The sequence below is a fragment of the Pteropus medius genome, unplaced genomic scaffold (assembly GCF_902729225.1).
Source record: "Pteropus medius unplaced genomic scaffold, Ma_sr-lr_union100, whole genome shotgun sequence".
NCBI classification, from domain to species: domain Eukaryota; kingdom Metazoa; phylum Chordata; class Mammalia; order Chiroptera; family Pteropodidae; genus Pteropus; species Pteropus medius.
Genome location: NW_024342467.1, coordinates 20,503,332 through 20,516,931, shown reverse-complemented (window position 1 = coordinate 20,516,931; position 13,600 = coordinate 20,503,332). Strand labels below are relative to the sequence as shown.

General features: G+C 47.8%; 1 protein-coding gene and 1 non-coding gene across 4 annotated transcripts in view; one reads left to right on the top strand and one right to left on the bottom strand.

The window, feature by feature from the left end:
- Window positions 1–13,600, top strand: part of ELMO1 (engulfment and cell motility 1) — a 455,772-nt gene that overhangs the window by 379,829 nt on the left and 62,343 nt on the right. The gene's annotated exons all lie outside the window — the stretch shown is intronic.
- On the bottom strand, window positions 5,218–5,336 carry LOC120602572 (5S ribosomal RNA). Its single transcript, XR_005652795.1, has one exon. It is a non-coding gene; the product is annotated as a 5S ribosomal RNA (ribosomal RNA).

Genomic DNA, 13,600 nt, shown 5'->3' with positions numbered 1-13,600 from the left:
GCGATCGTTGGCATCCCTGACTTGCAGCTACATAACTCCAGTCTCTGCCTTTGTCATCACATGACGTGCTCCCTGTGTGTCTGTGTCTTCACAGTGCCATCTTCTCGTAAGAAACCCAGCTATATTGGATTAGGGGCTCACCCTACTGCAGTATGACCTCATCCTAACTAATTACATCTGCAGCGACCTTATTTCCAAGTAAGGTCCCATCTGAGGTGCCGGCATTAGGACTTCAACCTATTTTGAGGGAGAACCACAATTCAGCCCCCAGCAGGCACTAAGGATTTTCTGGATATAGTTCTCCCGGCCTCCAGCACCCTCGATTCTTAGAAACTGCCAGTGAATAAAACAAAGCCTCTCAACATTCATAATGGCAGAAATGTCCTTGTGCTTGAATGAAACGGAAATTGATCCCCTGGGAGAATCCCTTAATTGAGGCAAGGCCGTGTTCGCCAAGAAAAGATGCCGCGGTGGAAGGAACGATCATGTTTTGAGTGCTCGCTCTGTACTTAGTCCTGTGCTGAGCACAGCACACCACTTTGACTTTTTATTTATCTTCCCCAAAATTCTAATAGGTATCTCTATTATTTTATATAGTTTAATTTGCGAGTAACAGAAAACATGCAACTGTTAGTTACCTTTAACAAGAAGAAACAGTGATTGGCTCGTATAACCGGAAGCTAGAAATAATGGAGACTTCAGGGCTGGCTTGATCCAGGGGCTGCAGCTCTGTTTCCCCCATGATGCCCTGGGCTCTCCTTCCTCCGTGTAGCAGCTTTAGTGCTGAGCATTGCACACCACAACATCCGGTGGGAGAAAGAGGGGTCGCTTTGAGACATGATCCCAAAAGGAGCAAGAACATTCACAGAAGCACCCAGACAGCCCTCTGCTTGTATTCGAGTATACGCCCAATTCTGAACCAAATATTGTCAGAAGGGTGAAGGGTATATTCAGACCAATCAGGTCTGCATCTGGGGCGGTGGCATTCACTCGGGCTCAAGGACTACCCAGAGGATAGATGGATACCTGAATAAAATTAGGGTTCTCCTAGAATAGAGAAGGAGGCAATCATTATATAAGCCACTGACAACATCCACCACCAACACAGCAGGCCCAGTGTACATTTGAAATAACTAAGATACAGGGAAATTAATCACTTCTTTCCAAAATCACGCAGCTTGTGAATGTGAGGCTAATGTTTGGCATCCAGTGTCTCTGACTTTCTCATCTGTCACGCTACCACCAATCCCTTCTGCCGTGGCTAAGCGCTTCCCACGCTTTCTGGAGTCGTTACGCAGTCTCGGCTTCTTAGAAACTTGGTCTCTACACACCTGACCATGCACCTTGTCAGAAGAGCTCCAAGAGCCTCATAACGTGGTGTGCCTCTGTGAGTGACAACTGCCGTCGAGGCATCGAGGGTTGAGAGGGAATTCTGGGAGAGCCAGTGCTGGAAGGACAGATTCTCCACCTGGACAGACGGCCTCAACAGAACCACCGACTCGTTAGCTTCCCTGTCATGCTTTCATGCACTCTGATCAAGACATCGGATAGGCTGGCTCTCACTGGTAAGGACACTAACACCTAGAGGAGGGGAGGGAGGGAGAGAGGGAGATGCTCCTTCTAACTTTGCAACGAGACCGCCTTGGGGACCGTTTCAGATGAGACAAGACAACACCTGAATAAGCTCTCAGGGGGAACATGCTGGTGGAGACCATGGTGGTGTTTGTTATGGTTGAGCAGTCACAGGAAATCTCTGCCTTCCTGCTCGCCTGGCATCTCACTCAAGTGATGAGAAATGAGGAGCGAGTGTCCGCTGCTCAGACCTTGGGGACAGTGTGCGTCTTTGGCTCGAAACCTTGGTTGAACTATCTCTACAAATTTCCTGTATAATTTTTCTGGCCTTTGGCTCTAATGTTCCAGGGGAGCATTGGAAAATCCAAAACTGTTTCAAGAATGTTACCTCTTAGGAGCATCTGTATTGTCAAGGAGGAAAAAAATTATTTTGCCCATTAGTAACCTTTACGCTAATTGTTTCTTTTTTCATCTCCTAATCCTCAAAAGCACGTTTTCATTTCCATTTCAATCATTTCGTTTACTTGCATCCAAAGCAGAAACAATCACAATGTCATTAACTTTTATAATGCCCCAAAGTAAACAGCCCTTAGCCTTACCTAGCCATGCCTGGAGCTTCTTTTTGTCCTTGGAGGGCACTCCCACGAGGTTGGTTTCCCAGTGTGTGCAGGGAGGAGGAGATGCTGTGGATGCTGTCAAGGGGGTATCCTCCCCCCATGCTGTGTTTACAAAGCAAAGGCAAATGTCGCTCACTCCTCAGTCCTGAGCCAATGTTTCAGCAGCCTTGGGGCGCCCCTCCCTCTCCCCCGTCTTGCTTAGGGGAAGGGCTGAATTAAATTTACACACAATAGGCCTGGTTCGTGGATCCCAGGAATGTGACTTGCCTCTGAGTTGTTCCCAGTTCTCCACATCCCTGCCCCTTGCCAGGTTGGCCCAGTCTCTATAAACCCTTACTCTCTCTTCCTGGTGCTCAGATTTCCTCTAGGAGTGAGACCTACCCTCAACTCAGCCCCTTGGCTTGACGCCCACAGGGCTCCCTCCAGCGCCCATACCTACCCAGAGCCCCTGGGATCCTGCCAGGAGAACTAGATCAGCAAATTTCAAACATTTCCACAGCCAAACTGTTTCCTATTAAAGAAAAAAAAAAAGTTAAGAGGAAGCTCAATAAATAGTGATAATAAAGACGTCAAATACATGGTGACAGGAGACTCAACTTTGGGTGGTGAACACACGGTGCGATATACAGATGATGTGTTGTAGCATCGTACACTCGAAACCTACATAATTTTATTAACCAATGTCACCCCAATAAATTTAATAAAAATGAATAAATAAATAAAAATAATAGAGACAAAAGCAGAAGCAGAACTGTTCTCACTCAAAGGGCAGGAGTCAACCTTGACGTTCTGCTCCTCGGTCCTCTAAGATGAATTCCTCCCCTTCTAAACACAGGGTAAAAATCGCAGACCTGAGACCGTGTGGTGGCTGGCCTGGCTGGGACTCTCACCTGCCCCTCCATTCTGTCTCCAGCCCCCCGCCCTCTCTGCCCAGCAGTTGGAGACCTCAGACCTCTCTAAGTTTTTCACGTGTCTGGAAGAGTCGCGCGGAAGTGCCCTTTTGCCACAGAGACGGAGCCCTCCCAGGCAGGAGAGCATTGCCCTCGTGCCATGGCCCTAGTGCTGGATCTTTCCTCCAAGGGCTTGTGTTGGCCGGAGGTTTCTCACTGTAGCTACCAAGCTTGGTGCTGGACACTCAGAGATGAATGAAGTGCAAAGGAAGGTGCTGACACGTTGACTCAGTAGGCTGAAGAGTTATGGCAAAACTTCATCTGAGAAATACCCAAGAGACCATTGGATGTTTAAGACATAGAGAAAAGAATACGACCGGTTCTCGTCTTTGCTCTGTCTCTGCTCTCTGGGTCTTCTCAGCCCACTCTTTCTTCAGCCAACAGAACATATACCCTATAGAACCTTTCAGCTTTGTTTCATTTAGTATCCCCTTACCTCTGTTAGACTAAGCATGGTCAACCCTTTTCTACATCACGAAGACATCCAATTAGTGGAGTATGAATTAGCAACGTTTTTTAATCCATGCATTGCAAGATTTCCGGTTAGACAGAGATAGACCCCTCAATCCTCAGACGCTCTCCCCTCCAGCTATGAGTCTGGAAGGTACACAAGGGTATTAGGCCCGTTCCTGTCTTTTAGCACTCATCACCCAATCCTTGAATTGATTTTCATTTGTCGCCCAGTTAACCAGAGCTCTCTCCTTGAGAGAGGAAAAGAAGGAAACTGATACTTATCATGAAGGATGCTGAGCCAAGAACTGTATGGGAACCCTCTGTCATGTGTGGACAGGGGCCATATTTTATTAAAATGTCTAATAGTGCCTTGCCCGCCTCTTAACACACCCACAGCATTTCATGAATGAGTGAGTGAATGCACAAGGCTTGTTCTCTAAAAAGCAGGTCATCTTATATCTCAGCACGTTTGCCACCTGGGCCCATGTAACCTATTATGTACAGTATCTAATTACCCGAAACAGTACCTTATATTATAGAAAGTTTTCTGATTTTCATTCACATTCTTAAAGAGAGACACATATACACAAAAGTCAATAGCACATAAGATGTGCTCAATTACTATTTGATACATAGAGACAGTCATTAAAAGAATTCTGTGAGGCAGATAATCCCATTCCCCTTTTCGTGGGGGTAATTCCACATCTGTCCGAGGTCACCCACCTCAAGTTCTGGATTCGTGCTCATTGGTTACATCTCTGGAGGACCTACTATGCGTCGGATGCGCCATGGATGCTGTCCATGTGTTTGTAATTTCATTCTACAACAACTCTGCGGAGTCTAATCGATGTTACGATTAGGGAACTTATGAAACTGAGGCCTCAAGAAGATAAATGAATTATGTTTAAGGCCACAGCTTCGTGCAGGGCAGGCCCCTTTACCAATAGTGCTCATTACAGCTCAGGCAGCTAGTCCTAGTCCTAGACATTGATCCTCTGGGACGAATCCCACAAAGCCACCTCACTTGTTCTAAAGGAAGCACTTTTCTTCCCAAATTTGCATTCATCTTTCTTACTATATGATGGTGCTCAATACTGTGAGGTAGCCAAAGTTTCCATCTTATTCAAATTCTGCATTATTTAAGACTAAACGCTTCAGCTACCAAATCGATACTAATGGATCAAGTGTAATAGGAAAGCCAGAAACTCATTTCCATTCTGACCCCTTTCCATGACCGATTAAATGGTGGAGATGGAGATGGAGATGGAGAGAAAGAACAGGAGCCCACGTTCTCACCTCGCAGGTGAGTGTGTCTGAAAAGGCCCATCGAACTCGTCTGCCTGGCCGTGTGTGCAGAAGCGGAGGAAGCAGCCTTTCCCGCCCCGGGGACACACCTGACCCCTTCCTGCACTCGCCCGCTTGGAAAACAGCTCAAACGGCAGATAGGACAGGGTTGAAATGATAGACTTTCTCATTGGGAGACGAGAAAAGAATCAGGTTTATCTTTTTATTTATTTTTATTTTTGTTTTTATTATTTTTTTTTAGACGAGGCAACCCTTGGTCGACCTCACAGATTGCAAGGACCTTGTCAGCTTACAATCTCTTATTTATTTATTTTTTTTTACACCTACAGCACCTGGTCTTCCTAGGTGGTCTCCCATCCGAGTACTAACCAGGCCCCACCCTGCTTAGCTTCTGAGATCAGACGGGATCAAGCTTATTCAGGGTAGCATGGCCGTAGACTCAGGTTTATTTTTTTAAACATTCAGTGAGGTGTTTCTAAAAACACAACATTAAAAAATGATACACCTGCACATGCTCTGTAGAGGATGATTTTATTCCGTCTTAGGGGGTATTTCGGTTATGGCTTACTCTCGCAGAGAACAGTGCCCATGGAACACAAGAGTGAGTAACGGAGCATGGCGTGTGGCTTGGGAGGCTTCCCACTAAATGCGACTCAGCAAATTAAATGCATAAGTAATTTCAATGATAGTATAAGAGAAACGAACCTTCAAAGGTTATGAAATTTTAGCTTTAACTCGGGGCGCCTGCACGGAGGTAGGCTTTGAACTCTTTTCATCTTAAAAAGGCACATCCTGAAATATTACAGTATATGCATGTCGAATAAAATTCACTGAGTCTGTAATTCAGAAGCAAAATAGAGCTTTTGAATTCCCCTAACATCGGTCTGCTATTGATATTATTAACAGGACTGCCTCGGGCCCCAAATAACTGAGTTAGAATTTCTAGACACATCTGAGGCCACGACTACTCCCTGGCCAGTAGCAGATGGCCCGTGGACCGGGGAGTCTCAAAAACCAGGGCAGTTAGTTCAGCTGCCATACAGAGAGAGCAAGCTCAGGGCTGCTCGCAGACCGGCTGTCTGCTTTGGGTTGACCAGTTCTTCTCACATTAGGGATGCTACCTAATGAGCAACATAATCCCCGAATGTAATGCAGGCCCTCGTGGGGATGCATTATTTCCTCAGGCTACTTGGATGTTATGGAACAGCAGGCTATTTATTCCCTCAGTCACCCCCAAAGGGGAGTGCCAGCCATGCCGATGAACTTCTGCACCTCTATTTTGGGAGTCTCGTTGACAAGCACTGGCTCATGTCCAGGGGACTCACTGGGAAGGGGTATTTTTCAAGTGCATTCGGAAGCCAATAGAATAGATTTGGTTGTCACAGACTTTAATATTAAATATTTCGGTCTATATTACCAGCTACTTATGTTATTCTGCTACAGAGACTTGAAGACATGCCCTCTTTTAAATTCAGCTGATCGAACCTTTCATCGCACATTCTTTCAATAAGTATTCAGACTGGACCATTCAGAGCTGGACCACACTGAACGTGGAGCTGAAGGACTTCAGGGCGCTTAAGAAAGGTTTGGGGAGGGTGATGCTAAAGGCCATGGTATACTCGCCCATAAGAAAGAGTTATATGACAAGTTCCATTGCAACCTAAATTTTCCTACTAGTGCCTTGATACGTATTCACTGTCCTTCAGAAAACTCAGATGTGGGAGGCAGGAAGCCGACAGGAGGTGTGAACCCAGAGCATTAGGAGGATGTGACAGCCCCAACTCTTTCACACATACAGTGGGGGAGGGCAGAGCTCGGTGGCGTGGCCGCCTCTGGACCTTGGGAAGAGCCCGGCAGGAGCCCACGCCCCAGCGTGCAGCTCCCAGAAGGCAGTGGGAGAGAGCACGGGCTTAGGCATCTCCCGTTATCGTCTGCTTGGTTCCCAGTCTGCTGTTTACAGGCCCTGTGACCTCGAGTAAAGCTCTCAACCTCTCTCCACTTTCTTGGCGATGTGGAGATAGCGGGCACAGCGCTTAGCTCCGTCGGTGTCCGGAGAAGGAGGGTGGTCAGTGGCCAGTGTGGCTGCGCTGCCTCTGCTGTCAGTCCCTCCGTCCTCTGTCCGCTGTCCACATCCGAGCTCGTGCTCAGGGGCACACACACGCACACGCGCACTGTACGGCTCTGCGTGTACCACATGGACGGAACGTATACATGGGTACATTCTTGCCTTTCCAGAAAGTTCTCTTTCAAGTTCAGGCTGCTACTTTCTTGGAGGAGGCTGTCTGTATCCACGGGCCTCTCCAAACAGCCAGATGCTGCGATGACTGACTCCCTTTTAGGCTGTTGTTAATATTTAGTCAGGACTAGGAATGGGGCTTGGGGAATGAGGGAGGGGTGGCTCATACCTTTAGAGGCAAGTGTTATTAACCAGGCAGTGGGGACCAAGCAGAGTCTGAAAAAGATGTTGACATTATCTCTTTGTTGTAAGGTGTCACTGCCCCTTGCTGCTTTTCTGGTCAGTACTTCTTGGACGGGGGTAGAAAAAGGTAGCAAAATACACCGTTCTTATCAGATCCTCAACTTTTCAAGTGTAGAACGCGTTTGTGTGTCGCTGAAGCCGTTCCGGCTGCCTTTCTGAGTGTGTTTCCCAGTGGTTCTCTTTGACCGGTTGCACTGAATGATGCTTGAGTCCCGTCGCCTGGGTGGAGAAAGGAAAGCATTGCTGTCGAAGCCCGGGAGTCTGCAGGATGAGAGGTAGAAGATACATAATGTCCTAAAATAATCCTGTTCTTGAGTAGAAGTGTAGGTGTCAAGAGACAGCCAGCTTTCGGTTTTCTGGGGCAGAAGGAAGACACACTTCTGAATCCTGAGTCAATCCTGAAGCCTCATTTGAACTAAAGGTGCTTATCTTCTTAGTTAAAAGGTGACCAAAAAATGACACTTCTGAATCTTCTTTTCCCTCATTTGCCTTTTGAGATTTTCAGAGATTTACCGACACCCAAGAAAAGTTATAAAGCACTAAGAGGTGAAGTTTGGGTTTCTGAATAACCAGAAGTTGATTGGTATGATTTATTCAGACTGAATTCCAGTCTGGCTTCCCAGAAAAAAATGAGAGACCCGGTCACCTATTTTCTGTGATTCGAACTCCCGAATCTCTCCCTCTTGGGCCTATTACTGTAGCTAAAATGACGGTCCTTAGAAGTAACCAATTTTTTTAAAGACGTAAACAGCCCATGGGCCTCTGTCAGTCATTCATATTCTAGTCTGAACTAGTTCCTTCCAGTCTGATTTCTAGAGTTATACTAGTTGTATTGGAGGAAGGGGTTTTGCAAAAGTCAAAATAGTTTGGTACTATCTTCCAAAATTGGGACTGGATGTAGTACCACAGTGGGGAGCTCCCGGTTTGGGGCTACTCGTGTGCTATAAGCCTTCATCTCTACTACTCCAGCCTCAGGCTCTGTGTAATCCTGGTCAACAGTAAGAGGCAGCAGACTGCACTGAAGGAGAGAAGCTGGCATCGCGCTGCTGGGGAATGACAGGGTGCTCATAAACACAGACATCACTCGTTCACTAAGCATTTTATTCACTGCCCTGTGTCTGGCACTGTGACTGGATGTTCTAGTCCTGGGAGCAGGAAGAGGTAGCTCTGTTCTCTACTCAAACTGCACCCAAAAAGAAATTTGCAAAATCATAACTTGACAATATACATGTGAAAGTTTATACCCAGCTTCCCCAAAGTTGCACAAATAAAAAGCGATCAGTTCAGGATTCGGACCAAGCTCTGCCTGACACCAGCATCCGTGTATGTCCTGTACCCCTCACTGCATCTCTCCTGGAGCTCAGAAGCCATCCCGAAACTCCTGAATTGCAGCTGTCTGTCAGTAACCACCACTAGTGATTTGAAATATTCGAGTGAATCTTGCTGCTGACAGGTCCCTCTCATTTACAGATGAAAATAGAAATTGGCTTTTTTTTTCAAAAGGCAATAGCCACAGGCTGCACCCCAGTGTGACACTTGGCCCCGGCGTGACACTCGGAGCCACATTTCAAAGGGGCCACATCCGTCAGCATGGCCCACAGTCCTGCTTCGATCCCGTGTGGCTGGGCCCTGGATGTTTGTTGCCGAAGTGGCAGGGGCCTGGACACGCTGTCTGACAGCTTCGTCTGACAAGGGTGTAAGCAAAATTCCCCTCGATTTCCATAGTTGGGGAGAATGCGGGGAAGGGAGGGACCGACGCCACTTTTTGTCGTCTTTCGAGTCCTGATCACCCCATTTTTCTGGTTTGATAGAAAATAGAGCGTACCTTTAATACCGTTCTAGCTACTGCCGCGGAAATGGTGGAGTGAACCCAGGGAGCTGTAGGTTAATTAGCACGTCGCGGGCTCCTCAGCAGCAAGAGGCAGAACGAAGCCATACTGCTGACCGTTCACGGTGACCTGTCTCGAGGGCAGGTTGTTATAGCTCACTCCGCAGTGTTAGTGTGAGACAAGCCGGGGAAGACTCTGGAACTTCACTAGCACTAATTTGCACAAGGGTTCCTGCATGTGGGATTGTTGCTGAGCAACGAATTCTAAAGGATATTGCATGGAATCCACGTTCGTGGCTTTGCGAGCAGGTGTAACGTGTAAAGGTGTCTGTAGTTCAACACGTTGGAGAAACCCCTAGGTTAAGTGAAGAATCTTGGATTTGCTAGTCGTTCCTAAGTCTCCGTTATAGCCCTCGCGTGTTTCCTTGGCCATTAAGTTCATTTTCAAGGAGCATCTCTTGAGGAAGGGGAGCGTGGTCATTAGGGAATTTGGGGCCAGACAATCTGGGTTCAAATCCTTTCTCTGACACTCACTAGACACTGGAACTGTGGTCCTCAGCTGGTTTCCTCAGTTCCCTCATCTGTAAAATGAGTATCATAACAGTATCTACCTCCTAGAGGTGTTGAAACAGTTAAATGAATCAAACCGTATAGAGCCTTGAGAACTGGGCCTAGTACGTGGTGATGCTCTAAAAGTGGTAGGACTATTGTTATCAGTTTGAAACTAAAAGACTGGGCATCTTTTCACACGGTGCTAAGCCCCCCACAGACAATTCCGTAGGAACCGGTCTCTTCAGAGCTGATTGTCGTTTGTTTCCAAGGGAGTCACGGGGATTTCTGTCTCTAGTATGAGCAGAATTAGCACAAATTCATTTAAAACGCAGAAACAATAAATTACGGGATACCTGCATTAGAGATACAGAAAGGTATATAAATCATGAGAGTCAGATAGGAATCTGAAGATAACGCTTTGGGAACCTGGAGGGATAGGCCTCTGGGCTTTGGAGATCGCTGCAGAAATGCAAGCAGCACCCACAGCAGGGCAGACGGTCCCCACCCGCCCCTCCTCATGCTGAGAGAGTGTGAACACGGCCTCCCAGAGAGGGGGCGCGAGGCGCTGAGTGCCGGCCTCCCCGTCCTCTCCTCCCTCACACCAAGGGGCGGAGGCAGGAGACGTTCAACTTTGTGAGGTTTCAGCACAATTCTGAGCGGAGCCCAAAGCAATAAAAGATTCCGGCCTCAGTTTGAGTGGGTCCGTTCCCGATGGCATTCTGGAGGCTCGTGCAAAGGGCTCGCTGTCCCTAACCCAGCCACATGTGAGACGAAGGGGACAACTGCCCACGGGGGTTTAAACATGCACGGCCATACTCTTCAGAGAGACAGGAGTCCAGCAAGAGCTGGGCCTCAACCTCGTCATGAACTCAGTGGGCGACAATTCTACGAGTCACCCCAGGCCCAAGCTTGGTTCTTTACCTGTCAAACCAGGGGACGGGCGGGGCGCTTAGCCCTGCCCTCCCGTGGGACCCTGTTCCATTGTCCCCATAACAGCCAATTGTGCTGAGACTTACAGGGCAGGGTAGAAATGAGGAGGAGTCTGTCACGAATTCTGAGTTCTTCCCACCCTCCACCTCCTTGCCTGGGGCGGCCGGGATCTTCCTTATGTAACAGGGTCGGGAAAAGTAAGGCAGGGAGGTAAAAATATTACCCCGCAGTGTAGGCAAGCCAGCAGCGCACTGCATTCTGGGATAGGAGGATGAAGATGAAAGGGACTCGGAGGGAAGGGGGAAGGAACAGAACCCACGGAAAACCCCAAGCGGGTCCTCTGGCCCCGGGCGTTCATCTGTGTTCTGTTCCCTGCGTGGCCGCCGGCTGTGCAGCTGGAAACCAGGCGGGAGGAGAGATGCCTCCATCCCCATTGCCGAAAGTGTTAAATCTTCCAGAGACCGTCACTAAACAAATTTCTGCTGCGACCTGGCAGCCCTCACAGACGTTTGTTGCAAGAAAATTACGACGAGGTGATTTTCTGAAGAAATAGCCGGACTAGACTCTAGTCTCTTTAATGGCACATGGACCTTTTTCCTTTCGAAAAATTGCTGGTTAGAAAATTCATTTTCCAGCCTATTTTTGCGATCAGAGTCCGAGGGGCTCAGGTTAAGCCAAAAGAAAAGGTGCAGACACTTGCTGGGCTCCGAGGCCCAGAATTGGGGCCCAGGAAAATTGGAATGAGTAGGGGGCAATATGGGAACCAAATACTAGGGGTGGGAGGGAGGAGGCCCTTCCTGGGAGCTTCTGGCCCTTACCTGCTGGGAATAGAAACCTTTTCTCAGTTAGGGTCTCATCTTTTGCAGCTGCAGCACTTAGCCTAGAAAGGCCGGGCTCGGCTCAGTTCGGGGAGGTTCTGAGAGGCCGGGGCTATATATAGATCCCAGGATTCCTCTGGCTAGCCTTCGGAAATGTTCAGGCACTGAGAGTCACGAAGAAATGATCGCTCTGTCTGTTCCTTGAAGTATAAAAATGGTTTTATTTTTAGACATCACAGTGTTTTGGTTTTTTTTTTTTTTAAATCTACTGGCAGTTGTCTTCAGATACAGCCATGGAAAGTAGAACAATGCAGCCAGGGGTGGGCGCGGGCAGAAGCTTTGGAACGTGTCAAAGGTTTCCCAGCCTCCGCGCTACTGACATTTGGGGCTGGGTCATTCCTTGTTGAGGGGTTGGATGCGCGTTGTAAGGTGTGTGGCAGCGTCTCTGGCCTCTATGCACCCGATGCCAACAGCACCCCCACCGCCAGCCGAAGTGACCAGACATTGCCAAATGTTCCTTGGCGGACACAATTGTCCTCAGACAAGGCCACAGCTCAGAAAACGCAACCTTTCCCACGGCCTCTGCATTCTGCGTGTGTCCAGCGGTCAGCTCTTCCCCTAGGCCCCTGATCTCCTTCGGGCCCACTTTCCTTCCGGGTGTCCCCTGCCAACCCCACCTCCGTGGGGGCCCCGTTCCCCCTCTATTTTCGCATCACCTCCCTCCGATGAAATGCATTCCGCCCTCCCCGCAGCCCCCACACCATACAGCCAGTTTAATGCACACTGTTCCCGTCATGAAATGTTTGCATTGTATTTACCAAATATGTGTTCCTTAAGTAAAAGTTTGCCAAATGTGCTGCTTCCACAGGAGAAAACACATTTCCACTCAGTGTTTCCATTTGGTTTTGTTTATCTGTGTTTCTCAAGGCAGCGCCAAGAGGACGTATTCATCCCGAGATCTCCGTGATAATGTTCTTTTGTACAGTGTTCGGTTTCTTTTATACCTTCCCAACATTCAGGACCCCAGGATGAGAGCAGGGAGACACGCTCTGCCAGCGGGAGGACCCTCGTTTCAAAGCCCCTCATGTTGAGACTGTGGCGGCGTGATGCTTACTGAGTGGGCACGGCCTCCAGCCCAGGGGCTGGCAAGCTTCTTGCACCCAGATCCAACACATCCCCAAAGCAGAAAGAGAAGTATTTCTCCTAGGAACGACAAGCTAAACCATAACGTCAAGGCCAGAGCTATTGGGCAACAGTCTAAGAGATCGACGTTTAATAAGATCTAAATTTAAAATTTGGAAACGGAGTCTGATTAGAATGGGCAGGACTGAGAAGAACATTCCTGACGCAAGGCTCAGATGGGCCTCTTGCTCCTCGTTTACAGCCTTCGGTGGTTCCTCCAGTCCAGTCTTCTCCCTGCCCAGCTTCCTCACCGTATGTTCCAGCCATTCAGAATTGTTTTCAGTTTTCCAAACGTGCCTAGTTTCACCTCTGTGCCTAGAATGACTCTCCTTTCTTCCCTTCTACCTGGAAAATTCCTACTCACCATTCTTGACTAACTCAAGCATCTTCTCTTCGGTGCCGGCTCTTTACCTAATAACCTGGGGTGTATTATGTTTCTTCTCATGACATTAAAATCACTTATGTTTCTTGCTGCATTTCCAACACTTGGTACAAAGTAGGCAATCCCTGAATGTAGCTGAATGGATAAGTGCATGATCCCCGTCTCAGACGTGATTTAGGATTTGCCATCCTCGAGAAGAGTTTTTTGTTTGGTTTTGTTTTTTAATGCATTCACTGAAGTTATAAATTTTTGAAGGAGTCTTGAAAATTCCAAGGTCTCCATCCAATCTCTTTCACTTTGGAAATCCTACCCAATTCTAAGGCCACAGCCAGGTCCTCTGCTGCTGTATATCCATCTAACGTAAGGGTTTTCATCATGATTTCCGTCTTTATATGGTTTTCAATTGTCATGGCATCCTTGGAACTTTTTTGTCTAAACTGAAATCGCGTTTCCTCTTTACCTTTATTCTCTTACCTGAAGATATAATATTGACATACAAGATTTTCCTGCACGATGTGAGCCAAATTTCAAA